Source organism: Aptenodytes patagonicus, chromosome 8 (assembly GCF_965638725.1).
Source record: "Aptenodytes patagonicus chromosome 8, bAptPat1.pri.cur, whole genome shotgun sequence".
NCBI classification, from domain to species: domain Eukaryota; kingdom Metazoa; phylum Chordata; class Aves; order Sphenisciformes; family Spheniscidae; genus Aptenodytes; species Aptenodytes patagonicus.
In genome coordinates this window covers 22,539,369-22,553,256 of record NC_134956.1, presented here as the reverse complement: position 1 = coordinate 22,553,256, position 13,888 = coordinate 22,539,369, and the positions used below count along the sequence as shown (strand labels likewise).

Sequence of the window (13,888 nt, the reverse complement as noted above, 5' to 3'; positions counted from 1 at the left end):
GTCGCCTCGCTTCCCCTCTGCGTAAACCTTTACATTCTTTGCAGGTTTCATCTTCGGGGAGTGGACTCTTCCCGAATTCTCCCCTTCAAAGGCACTGATAGAAAATACCTTCATGCATCATTACAATTTTTCAGGATTTTATTGCAGTGAGGGCAGCTATATGGATGTATCTTTCTCCTACATATACTGCAGGTTTATTGTTTTATGTGAGCATCAAATCCACTAGTGTATAAGGGCAGCGTAACAAATATTTAGTTGCCACATTTAAGTAAACAGATTCTTTCCCCATGGTCCTTTTCAATGAGTAAAGACTGCACTTAAACCTCAACACAGCCCCAGAAACAAAACGCTGTATTGCAACTGTAATAACTAAATTTACAGGCTTGTGGATGTACATAAACATGTACATCAAACAGATGGTGAGAAATAGTTAAGGGAAAGTCAGGATGTAGGTTTGCTGATGGAAATAGCTGGAGGACACCTGCAGTACTCTCATCCCCAATCCAGAGGATACCCAAGGACACAGATCCCAGACTCAGCGCAACCACTCCCAGGATGCCAGTGGAAACGGGGACCATCAGTGTTTTAAGGAAACCGCTTTCAGGGCTTCAACAAAAGCAATATTTACTTTATGCAACATAGACTGGAGTAAATCAAAGCCATTCACCTGAGATACAGGAAAGGACTGGGACTAAGCTCGTCAAAAGTGATAGACAAATGGGCCAACATCTAGCTTCCATATAATCCATACAGTATTGACAATACGTTGCCTGGGATTATTGCATACCAAATTCTTTGTAATTGAGAGTAGAATACATGTTTCAATTTTGTTTGCGTGTCAGTTAGATATTTCTGCATTCAGTTATTATGAAATAAAAATTATATTATTCCATTGTTAATATAATATTCTGAAACTGCAGCTTGAGAAGATAACCATGCTTTTATTATAACTTTTATGTAAATTGCCATAGATCCAGTGAATTCAATTAACTGAACTGAATTCCAATTTGCAGAGAAGCCTGGTCCAATAATTCAAAAACTGCATTTCTTGAACATTTTTTAATTGACCAGTGCTTACAAATCTGTCATTTCTATTTTTACTATTGCTACATAGCTGTCAGCATACATATTTCATAGAAACTGTGAAATGCCCACAAAAACAGGTTAATTAAGGAGTTCACATACATCCCAGTCATATTAACAAGCAGACCCCATGAGCAAACAAAAAGCGAAGCAAATGAAAATATTCTGAAGTATTTATTCGGTAATAAAATGGAAATAAAGACTTTAATTGCCTTTAAGTTCTATTCAGTCTTCATTTCCTTAGCAATTATATAGATTCATTTTTTATTGTTCTTTGGGTTGGATTCACTGTGGTGCCCTGTGACACATTTGTTTCTAAATGGTGGTGGTAGTTAGTAAACACAATTCCTTCTAGTTCTCTCTATCTCTGTTGGGATGTATTCCCTTGGAGACAGACTATCAAAGACAGGAAGACTTGTAACTTTAAATTGTATGATGTCTCAATGATTTCTTTAAAGCAGAATCCATCACAATAAAGTAAACACAACATTACTGAAAAGAAAGCATGTATTCATTATTAAATCATTCCATACGTATAAGACCGACCAACAAAACAGGAACTGATGGATCCTGTGTGAGAGAACACTACCAGAGGAGAAATAAAAAAGAAAAAACTACATTAAGTGATTCAAAACAAAGTGTTGAAGTCTCATAAACAAACCACAGCAATCCTGCCTAACAATGTTTTAAATTCCCTGTTTTGTAAGAGTGTATAAAGCAATGGATGTTTCCGCTATTAGAGCATTGCGGCAGTGCCTAGGGAGATTGAACAGAAGAATGGAGCTATTTATTTTAACACAAGCACAACAGAAGCGTGGACAACTCTCCCAGGTGCTGCAGGGGCTGCAAGCCCCTTGCCTGAGATGCTTCTTTCTCCTAGCAGCATCAGGCTGTCATCTCACCGTGGATGTGCTCACTCCCACACCCATTTTATAAAGGAAAGGTAATTCCTTTCCTAAAGGTGGAGCCCTCCCCTAAAAGAAACTTTACAGCTAGCAAACGTAGGCCTATTTGCTAAAACTCTCTCCTCCTGTTACTGAAGTTCGTTTCATGTTTTTCAGAATTGTTGCGTCTCTGATGATGGACAGAGTCTCCTGTTGGGAGTCAGTCAGCTTTGCAGTGTCATTTTTGTCCTTTGTGTGAAGCAGCCTATACTCTTGGATAGTTACCTGGTTTTATAGTGATAAAATTAAAACAAAAATAATTGAAGAATCCAGGTGAGGAAAAAAATGACCCTGTGATTTACCAAGTGTTGGGATCTGTGGTTCTGTTTCTCAGTCTTTTTTTAAATAGCTTAACATCCCACACGTACCAGTCTGGGCTCACAAAAAAATGTTTTCCACAAAAGATCTAGGCCACTGTTTGGAGAGAAAATACCTAAGTTTTGCGATGACAAGCTCCTTTACCCCTTGGACACGAGCTAAGCACCCTCAACCAAAACGAGGGGAGAAGGCTGGAAGGGCAGACACCCTCGCGGCACGCACCCCACGCTGCTGGACCCGGCTGGGGACACCAGGGACGCGTTGCACTGCCAGACAGGTCCCTCCCATATACCCCCTGAAAAAAACCATCCTGCCCACAACTTCTTACCACTTTCTAACCGGAACAAGTGCTACAGTGGGAGGGAATATCCCTGTTCTGCCACGCAGAGATCCCCAGGATAGCTCTGATCTGCAAGCCCTCGTTAACCCAAGCACTCGTTAACCCAGGCAGCACGGCACACTGCTGCGGTTCAGACCTGAGATCACTCATTTGGGATTCACCTCTGTATGCCTCAAGCATTTCTGTAGAACATCAAGCTTTGTGCAGAAAATCCTTAGAAAAACTTAAAAGTGTTTTTTTTTAATTTATTCACCCATATTTTTTTCATATGTCCCACCCCAGGGAATTACTGTGCTGTCAGAGGTGATGGCTCACTGCATCCTGGTCCATCCTGTAAAAGATGGGAAGGTGAAGTTGTAGAGCATGCAAAAAAGAGGATGAGGTGGTTACAGGAGACAGAACACCACTATCTTTTTATGGCAATATTAGATTTAAAATAAGATTTAGAAAGCAAAAGGAGACAGAAGGTGTTTGGACAATACTATGGTAAACCAGCACTTGCTCCCTTGATGGTACACATCCACCACGTATCATTTCAGCTTGGTGAAGACAAGGATGCTGAATAAAGAACACAATTCAAGCACCAGATTCCTTTCCAGAATGTTTTTTTGTTGTATATGCCATTAAGGAATTACTTGCTAGGAGCAACGTATACAGGAAAATATTCAAAGTACAATCCTTACTCTTTTATCATTCAGCAAAGTCGTTTCCAGTAAATAAGAGAAGTCAAGAATAACTTTAATTACTCAGCTTCAGCAAGTTCTCCCATAAAAGATGAGAGCTATCAACTAAAAGTATATACTGTATGAGTAAAAAAAATCATACTGGAAGATTCACAAAAAAGCACTTGTGTTTAGAAAAGGAAGGAAAATTACCCTGTGTGTTATTTTAGATTATAGAAAGACGACGGTCATGAAAGGGTAGATTTATTTTCTCTTACATCTTTGATGACTTGCCAAATGGATCACAGTCATCAAAGACAGAATAGTGATGCTCGGTAAAGCTCATTCTTTTAATGCTACCCGTAGTTTTCTTCCATTAAGACTTGAACAAATAACATTTCTAAGATTATCAAAAAATATTGAACTGTTGGGATAACTGGTTCGTCATTCCACCAAAACAAAAAGTGGTTTTTTTTCAATCTGCAAATGTTTCATTCCATAACAGAAAAATAATCTGCAAAGAGACAAAGCTGCATGCCAAACAAAAGCTAATGCAAGTCAGCAAGTGTCAATATGGCAACGCTAAGATGAATGGTTTGTCCCTTTTGTATTATTTATTGTGCCTTTATATCTATGAATTCCAAACTATCTATTACCAGAGATGGTGCCCACCCTCAATTTATGTAATGTTGTGACAGTCAGTTGTTTCCATCATTCCTAAAAGCCACTTCAACTGAAGTTGATGTTAATGCACTAATATCAAAGTTAGGATTTATGCCACCTCCCACATACGCTGTAGTTGTGTGTGAAAGGGAAGTCACTATGCTATGGAATTACTTTTACTCACTTTTTCAAGCAAACAAGACCTTGAATTGCTAATTGTTAAGACTATGCATTTTAGATAATTGCTGATTACGGTATCTGAAGTGTAAGTGATTGTTAAATGTGCTGTTTGGCTAATGCCCAGAAAGCCAACGTGATATCATGGATAATTATACACAGTTTAATTGCTTTGGGTCTTTTAATTGGCAAAGTACATGGACGATGAGAGACAAGATGAAACTGAAAGGTCTGCTGAGCCAAGGAGGCCTCCAAAACTGCATGCCGTGAGCTGACCCTCTGTATTTTGGGTTCATTCTTTAGGGACCAGGGTAGGATAAAAGAAGAGGACATCATTTTCAAAAGAAAGCCCTAACCTGTCCTACCTCTACAGCTAGTCTTTGCTGGCGAGAAAGTCCCCTGCTTGCCTGCCAAAAGCTGCCTCCTATATTCTTTTCAGGCCTGTGTGTTATGCAGACATGAATTCCTGCAGAGACATTGTCTCTTCATCTTGTATTACCCCATCTGTCTGCTGGTGAGCTTGCTCATTTCATCTGGTAGGAAAGGTTCCCAAGAAGTATGGCTTTGAGTCATAGCAAGGGTCAGATGTGGAAAAGCCAGAACCTGCAGAGTATTCATGCCTGTAAATGCTCCCAGGTAGCAATGAGTTTTGAGTAAGAATTACAGAATTTGGCTCATGAAGTAAGTCCAGCCAGCAGATGGAGTGAAGTAGCCTTTGTGATTTGGATAACTCTGTTCTAGTATTCATGACAATTCAGGATTCTCCATCCCCAAAAGTTATTAGAGAAATTTAAAGCTCGTGAAATCAGTCAGATTGGCATATGTGAAAATATGAGTCCTCCTTTCACCCACAAAGAGGGTGGCCCTTTTTAAATATCATTCTGCTAATAAAATATATTGCTGGGCTTCCTGCGCAATAGCCTTTAGTCACCCAGAGCAGAAACTTGGCACCGAAGTAATCGGAGGCGCATCAGTTTCCCAAGCACGAGAGCCTGATACACGTGTTTCCACTCAACTGCGTGGCAATGGATCACTTTAAAAATTCTATTTCTTACGTAGTTTTAAAAAAATACCAGCTCACGATTTCAATTTATAAATATTTTTCCAGGATCCATTTCAGTTTGCTATCGATCACAATAGACACACACATAGGAAACTAATCACGGCGCTAATTTGCATTGTCATACATTGAGACTTATAATGAAGGAACACGTTCAGGGTAGATGAAAACGTTACCGACTGCATGAGGGTATTTTATATGAGCTTTATACTGTGATAAACGGCCACACAAAAGCAATGCTGAAGATCAGCAGGTCAACAGCCTCTTGTAGGTAGGTTCATCTACTGCTCTTAATCCTCAGAAAAGCGTTTGAAAGCACTGGAGACAGCAGACCTCCACGCAGCTGTAACAAACAGGAGGCATGCAAGGAGAGGGCAGGACTATAAAAAAAAAAAGTATGTAAAATGTATATAAACCAAACCAAACATTTCACAGCAATGCCCTCAAACCCTAGCAATGAGCTGCAGCAGCAACTGTAAGACAGTGATGTATGGGATTGCAGACGCAGGAGGAGACATCCAGGGAGGGACGGGACTGCCCAAAGCAGCAAAGGGGACTCCTGTATAGAGCCAGAGGCGGTGGGCCCATGGGTCTGATCTGAAACCAGAACCAGAGGGAAGACTGCTGTAAAACCTAAAAATGAAAACCTGGCCTCACTTTCTGCTTCAGTTTTTGAAAAAATGCGGATGGACCCTAATTAGGGCAGACAGTCTATCAGCACAAACTCTCAAAGGCACTTTCCACTGACATTTCAGCCACGCAAACGCTGGCAGGCATCAGAAATGTTTAGTTTTTAAAACTTCAAAGTGATATTTTTATTTAAGGAATAACTTGTTGAATTACACGATCCCCGATAGCATTACAAAGATGATGGTGTTGCTCAGAATGAGCCCATTGTTAAGATCTTGCACATGCTACTATCATTTCATGTTTTGCAGTATTTTTGCTATAACATCCCTGCAATCGCTTCATTATAGGAGTTGCTTTTCAAGAACAGAGTAGAAGATGTTGCAGGTTTGGGTCCTAAAGTAATCCCATCTGTGTTTTTGAGAGGGTAGATCTCCCTGTGACTTTGTTTCTACTTTTGAAAAATTGATTTATCCCCCTTCTCAGAATACTACCGAGATTTAATTCTAGCATCTGTAAATTTAAGATCTTTGAAGTATTTTGAGTACTCTTAGAGAATTACAATTTTGTAAGTTTGTCCTAGCTAAAACATCTACCAAAAACCCCCATCGCTAGGATATCAGAGTAATGACTGTAGACCTGCGTTATGCTTAACTGGTTTAAACGCCACCAAAATGCTGCAAGAATTTTCCGTAACTGCCTCCAAACTCCTTTTCATCTTTGGCAGGTGCCCTATAAACGGTCACCAATACGTATTTTTTGTTTATTCCTTATTTACCCGGGATTCAGCAATGCCCCTCCAACGGGTGCACTTTGGGAAGCATTTCCCGTGCCGGGGCAGCGGGAGCAGAGGGGCGGGGGGGGAAGCAGGGGGCTGGGGGGACCGCAAGCCAGCGGGCCCGAGGTGGCAGCTGCCTGCAATGTCACCGCTCCCTCTGCGCTGCGAGAGGGCATCACAGTGGAGCAAACGACACTTTAATACATTCACATACACCCCCCGCAGTAAGCGCACCCAGCAGTACGCGTGCAAAAAGACAACCTAAATAAACCCTAATCTGAGGTTTGGTGTAATTTATAAGTCTGTGTTTTTCTCACGTGAAATAGCATCCGTCACTTCAGGTCTCTGACTGAACAGTTCTGGTTTTGAAACATTATTGTTTTGAAAACTTTACACTAGAGTTTGTGCTCAGTTTTGCCCAAGTTAACGCCTTCCAGAGACTGCAAACATGAGAAGTAAAAGAAAGGACCAATGTAGACAAAACAAGCTACTACCATAAACTCGTATCAATTTTTAAAATATATATGGATGTATATACATAGGTACACACATATATTTATTGAATTCAGATCCCAGAAAATTTTCTGAAACTGTTTCCTGACTATAATAGCTATTACAAATGTTTGAACTGCAGAATATTGCTTTGTAGAGAAAAACAAATACATTGAATCATAGAATCAAGCTGGACAGGGTGCTAGATCATCTCATCTCATCTAGGCTCCCTTTCCCACAAAAGGTGGGACCGGATGATCTTTGGAAGTCCCTTCCAACCTGGGCTGTTCTATGGTTCTGTGATTCCTTCACCATTGTCAATGCCCAGATCTCTTTGGGGTTCACCAAGCCCCCAACCCTCCCTGCTGCTGGGAGTCCCCATCCTTCCTCTCCGACCAGGCCTATCCATCTCCTTCGTCTCCATTTCCCACCCCAAATCTCACATGTCCCCCCCGTGACCGCATCAGTAAGGATGCGAGAGCAGATCCCTTCTCTGCGCTAACTTGAAGACTTTCATTTCGTATGTGCCCCCACAGCCAGTGTGGGCTGAGCCTGAATTTGAATGGCACCTTGGCAGTCATTTAGTTCTCCTGATGATGTCTTAATGGCATCTACTTTATGCAAAACTGCAGAAATTAGAGCTGGAGAAGATGCATTAGGTAAATGAAGTTGAATGACTGGGATGGGATAGATGGAAATAACTGGCTTAGCATTTCTTATCATACTGCACTTCTGATGAGTCACAGGAATGTTGGAATATCGTGTTCTGGGAAGAAAACATCAGAGAAAGGGGAACAGAGTCATCCTACTTTAAAATACAGTAAATCTATGACCATATTTCAAATCATTGTTCCCCAAATACCTGAATTATCTCCAGCTATGATGAATTATATCTTCTTTCCACCCTTTCACTGAAAATATCCAAGCAACGGACCTGTCACCACCTCCTTGAGATAACATCCTACGGTTCTGTAAATCTTACTCTCTGAAAACTTTCTCCATTGCCATGTTTTCTTAATAATATTTTCACCTTTCACTCAGTTATACTCCTCTTTGTACAAGTCTAAATGGATGCTTTTCCAGCTTGCAGCTTTCCTCTGATGGCTCTTGTCCTTTTGATTTTCAAAGGGGCTGCTATTCCCTGCTCAGTTTTGCCTGTGAAATCCTGGAAGATCATGGGGTTTCGCAGGTGTAACTAAGAGAAGAATTTGTCCTGCGGATTCTTTATTACTGATGGAAATGTAGAAGCCAGAAAGATCACAGCGTGAGTTTCAGAGCTCACGTAGCGTTGGCAAAGCTAGCAGCTAGGAGAATGAAAAATACCTTTTTCCTGTAAACTGAACAGATTGAGGAACAATAAAGCATGAAATCACACACTGTACCACTTACAGACATTTCTTAGAAGCGCATTTTGATATAAAATACAATATAGCTATTTTTCAATTGCCCTAGCCTGGACATTTTGTTTACAGCCAACAATATATAAAAGATTTTAAGCCTCGTTCACTTTGCCTACGACTGTCTGCGGCAAAGCTGAAATTCTCTTCTTCACCTTAAAGCTGATTTCCTATGGAAGCACCAGTGCTTTAAGCCTGACGACAGAAAGCCAGGCTACATACAGATCTACTAGACACATTATTCGGAGATAAAAGAAGGTATGTTCGCATTGTAGGCTTAGGTCGACCTCAACCTGCTTGTATTTGAATTGCTCAGTTCTCAGACCCAGACCTAAGCCTTTTCACTCTGGATTTGAAAACCCTTTGCTATCCCAGGATCAACAGCTTGTCTATATGAGTAGAAAGCTTAAACACAGCATATTTCAGGTATCTCCAGGCTGATTTTGCTGTGAGTTTTCACAGCTTTTTCCAAATACGCTTACCCTTAGACACCACCTACCTCCCAGCCTCACCAGAGCTCATCTTCCACTTTGCAGGTTGTCAAGTGGCTGCTCAGAGACTTGAAAAAAACAATCTCTGCAGAGTTTTAATACAAATGTTAGTGGGTAGCTAAGAATTAGCAATGATCCATGGTTATGCAAAAGGCAATGAGAATTAACCCCTTCCGGAGGCTGAGAAAGCTTTGTACATCATTGCTTCTCCAGATCTTTTTCTGTCCACTGCTACTTATTGTGCTGGTTTTGGCTGGGGTAGAGTTAATTTTCTTCCCAGTAGCTAGTGTGGGGCTGTGTTTTGGATTTGTGCTGAAAACAGTGTTGATAACACAGGGATGTTTTCGTTACTGCTGAGCAGTGCTGACACACAGTCAAGGCCTTTTCTGCTCCTCACCCCACCCCACCAGCGAGCAGGCTGGGGGGGCACAAGAAGCTGGGAGGGGACACAGCCGGGACAGCTGACCCCAACTGACCCAAGGGATATCCCACACCATATGGCGTCATGTCCAGCACAGAAAGCTGGGGGAAGCTGAAGGGGGGGACGTTCGGAGTGATGGCGTTTGTCTTCCCAAGTCACCGTTACACGTGATGGAGCCCTGCTTTCCTGGGGATGGCTGAACACCTGCCTGCCCATGGGAAGCAGTGAATGAATTCCTTGTTCTGCTTTGCTTCTGTGCGCGGCTTTTGCTTTACCCGTTAAACTGTCTTTATCTCAACCCACGAGTTTTCTCACTTTTACCCTTCCGATTCTCTCCCCCATCCCACCGGGGGAGTGAGCGAGCGGCTGTGTGGGGCTGAGCTGCCGGCTGGGGTTAAACCACGACACTTATCTAACCACAGTTCCTATAATCACTAAGTCTGTTAGTACAGCAATTAGTTACAAAAGCGAGCAAAACTGATGCTACATTAACCACACTTAGCACGTACTAATACTACATTGCAAATCATTTATAATAGCTTTATTACATATCTGAATTTCTGTTTGAATTCAGACAACACTGAGAAACCAGGTTATTTGTGAGGCTAAATGGAGAACTGTGTCACCTCTGTCACCTGCCTGACTTGGTGGTGGCCCTGGACCAAGGGTTCAGGCATACACAGTGAGCACAAACCCAGGGAGCTGCAGCGCTGCCAGCCCTCGTGCTAAGAGAAGGCTGAATCTCATCCTCCAGCCTTCCCTGCTCTGGAGCTTCTGGACACCATGGTTAACCCTGGCATAAACCAAGGGACCAACACATCTCCCAGTGAAACACAACCCTGTGGTTACGCACCACTAGTCAAAGGACTAAGCACAATACATCTCCTAGTCTCTTTTTGCTGCGGTATATAAAGACCTTATAAATTGGTATTGTGTAACTAAAAGAAGAATTCAAAGATGCAGCAAAGATTTAAACACAGTTAATGAAGACTTTTCAGGCTCTGACAATCTTGGGACAGTACTTCCAGTTCCACCATCAACTACTATTAGTTTATCTAAAAAGTAAAATAAAAAAGAGAATAACCAAGTTAGAGCGCTGAATAGATTATGTCATATAAATAGATTCTATAAATATATTATGGCTGATTTCCTGTTTATGATCCATTACATTAGGAAAATATAGCTGTTAATTTATGCCTGTGATGGAGAAAATTTGCAATGATACAATATAACTTGATAGAACTGATAATGTCGTCTATAGGAAGGAAAGTGCGATATTACCAGAGTATCAAATGTAATGTACTCTGAAATATATAAATAATGGTTTGATGTAAGAGATTCCACCCAGAAAATACTGGCTACCGGATTAAAAAGTAATCTTGGAGACGAAACGGAGGGTTGATACACGCTGGGGAGACATGGCCAGTGAAGGCACTCCGCTGCAGTGCAGGACATTTGCAGGCAGTGCTGCTACAGCTTCCCCGGAAGATTTCACCGAGCACCTGAATAATTTGCTGTGGACACTGAAGTGAAAGTACTGAATTCTGTTAGTTGAAAGTTAAATCCCTTAAAGTCAAACACCTTACAACCCACAGCTCTTTCCATCTGAAACAGCCCAGCCCTCCCCATGGTAGGTCAGACAGTGGGGTGAGGCAGAGAGGAAGAGAGGAAGTTTTTAACGTTAAATAAGGAGCGGACAAGCGTGGCAAGAACACAGCCTCAGCTCCTGTTCTTAATGTTTTGGGTTTGCATGGCCAGGTTTTGGTAGTGGAGGGGCTACAAGGGTGGCTTCTGTGAGAAGCTGCAAGAAACTTCCCCTATTATCCAACAGAGCCAATGCCACCGGCTCCAAGACGGACCCGCCGCTGGCCAAGGTCGAGCCCATCAGCGATGGTGGTAGCACCTCTGGGATAACATAGTTAAGAAGGGGGGAAAAAAAACCTGTGCAACTGCAGCCGAAGAGAGGAGTGAGAATATGTGAGAGCAACAGCCCTGCAGACACCGAGGTCAGTGAAGAAGGAGGGGGAGGAGGTGCTCCAGGCGCCGGAGCAGAGATTCCCCTGCAGCCCGTGGTGAAGACCATGGTGAGGCAGGCTGTCCCCCTGCAGCCCATGGAGGTCCACGGTGGAGCAGATATCCACCTGCAGCCTGTGGAGGACCCCACGCCGGAGCAGGTGGATGCCCGAAGGAGGCTGTGACCCTGTGGGAAGCCCGTGATGGAGCAGGCTCCTGGCAGGACCTGTGGCCCACGCTGGAGCAGTCTGTTCCTGAAGGACTGCACCTCGTGGAAGGGACCCATGCTGGAGCAGTTCGTGGAGGACTGCAGCCCGTGGGAAGGACCCCATGCTGGAGCAGGGGAAGAGTGTGAGGAGTCCTCCCCCTGAGGAGGAAGGAGCCGCAGAGACAACGTGTGACCCCCATTCCCCATCCCCCTGTGCTGCTGGGGGGAGGAGGTAGAGAATTTGGGACTAAAGTTGAGCCCAGGAAGAAGGGAGGGGTGGGGGGATGGTGTTTTAAGATTTGGTTTTATTTCGCATTATCCTACTCTGATTTGATTGGTAATAAATTAAACTAATTTCCCCAAGTCGAGTCTGTTTTGCCCGTGACGGTAACTAGTGAGTGATCTCTCCCTGTCCTTATCTCGACCCACGAGCCTTTCATTATATGTTCTTCCCCTGTCCAGCTGAGGAGGGGGAGCGATAGAGCGGCTTGGTGGGCACCTGGCATCCAGCCAAGGTCAACCCACCACACTTAGCCATTAAAGTTCTCACCACAAAAGCACCAAACCCCATGGATCCTACACATGTATGTTGGAGAACGTAGCACACCAAATGCCCTCAGAAAATTACATGGGTGAGACCCAGTAGGGTGGACCGGAACGAGCTTGCACAGAGCCGATAAAGGACAGACACCCACTTATTAGTGGAAGAATATTCTTTGCAAAACAGCTTCTACACCTCTAAACTCTTGCCCTTGATGCTAATAGGACTAAAAGTGCCTTAAAAAGGCTGCCTTGTCAACTACAACTCATGAGGTTGAAGGACTCCAACATGCCTTCAGCAAACTGAACTTACACCCAACCTGCACTTCTCTTAAACGCTGCTGGTTTCAAACCTAAACAAGAATAAGGGACTAAAAGTCTGTCTTTTTTTTTTAATGTCTTTCTCTCAATTTCAGTAGTTCTAATGAAAGCTGTAACTTTTGCCAACAAACTGCATCTAAAATCTACAGAGACCTCTGCTGTCTGCTAGAGAGTCAGATTGTCCAATACCGTTGAAGAACAGGACATACCTTAACGTCTCAACTGCTGCAAATTCTTTAATAAATGGGACTGAATGTGGTTTTTTGTTGTTTTTCAATATGCTGAAGTACTTCAGGAATTTTAGGACTAGTCTGAAGATGAAGATAATTTGATTGACTTAGAAATACAGCAATAATATCTGAAGCTACAGTATAAAAACCAAACAATGTCAACAGGAGGACAAAAACCTGGAAACAGAGATGCAAGAAGATCACAGAAAATGTGAGGTTTAGATGTCGGCGACCTTTGCAGACCACCATGGGTAAGTTCAGAGAGAGCTACAAAGAGGACCAATTTAAGCAGTTTTCTGTAAATGAAAATAGGCACCACTTTAAAAAAAACAAACTGTGATCGTAACAAGCACTAAGGCTGACACAAAGAAAATATAAAGATGAAGCTTTGGATGTGGCAAAAAGATGACGACTATTTAAATTGAGTTGACAAGACTGCAATTAACAAAGCTGAGCGCAACGTCTCTGGATATAAACAGACTGATGAGAGGAAATAAGAAACCTACCACAGAAAAGTAAATTTGCAGTAAAAAAACAGAGAAGCAACATGAGAAGCTTGCATTAATTTTTGAAAAAGGAAGTAACATAAATACTGTTTGGGTAAGTCAAATGCAACATAATTAGCATAGAAGTTAACATAAGTTCTGTGATCTATGTCACACTTCAATTTAGTTCATTTATTTTTAGGTAAAGAAACAATTTTTAAGAGATCTGTTCTATTCTTTGGACTGAGCTGAGTAGGAATAAAAACAGTCAGCAAAAAAAAAAAGGGTATTGCAGAAAGGTGCCCACCAGTGGTAACAGGAAGATGGGAAAAAAGATAATAAAGAAGTAAAGGGAAAGCAGGAAAATACATCACTCTCTTTTAAAAAAAAGGCAAGCAAACCAAAAACCCAAACCCTAAACAATCCACCACCTAAAAAAGTTGCTTGGTAACAGGAATAAACACCCAGGATAAAGGAATGCAGAAAGACATCCAAGACGAAAGACTCCAAAAGCAAAAACCAGGTTGCGCTTCGGTGCGCAGGTGAAGCTGAAGAGCCGCGCGAGGCAGAGCAATGCTCTCGCCCGGCCCTGGGCAGCTGCGCAGCCCTGAATCAATGCTGGGCATGACGCCCCTAAT

The 13,888-nt window shown here is 42.5% G+C and overlaps 1 protein-coding gene across 3 annotated transcripts in view; it reads right to left on the bottom strand.

Annotated features, from left to right (window-relative positions):
* LOC143164264 (contactin-4) overlaps window positions 1-13,888 on the bottom strand; it is a 357,652-nt gene that overhangs the window by 201,701 nt on the left and 142,063 nt on the right. The gene's annotated exons all lie outside the window — the stretch shown is intronic.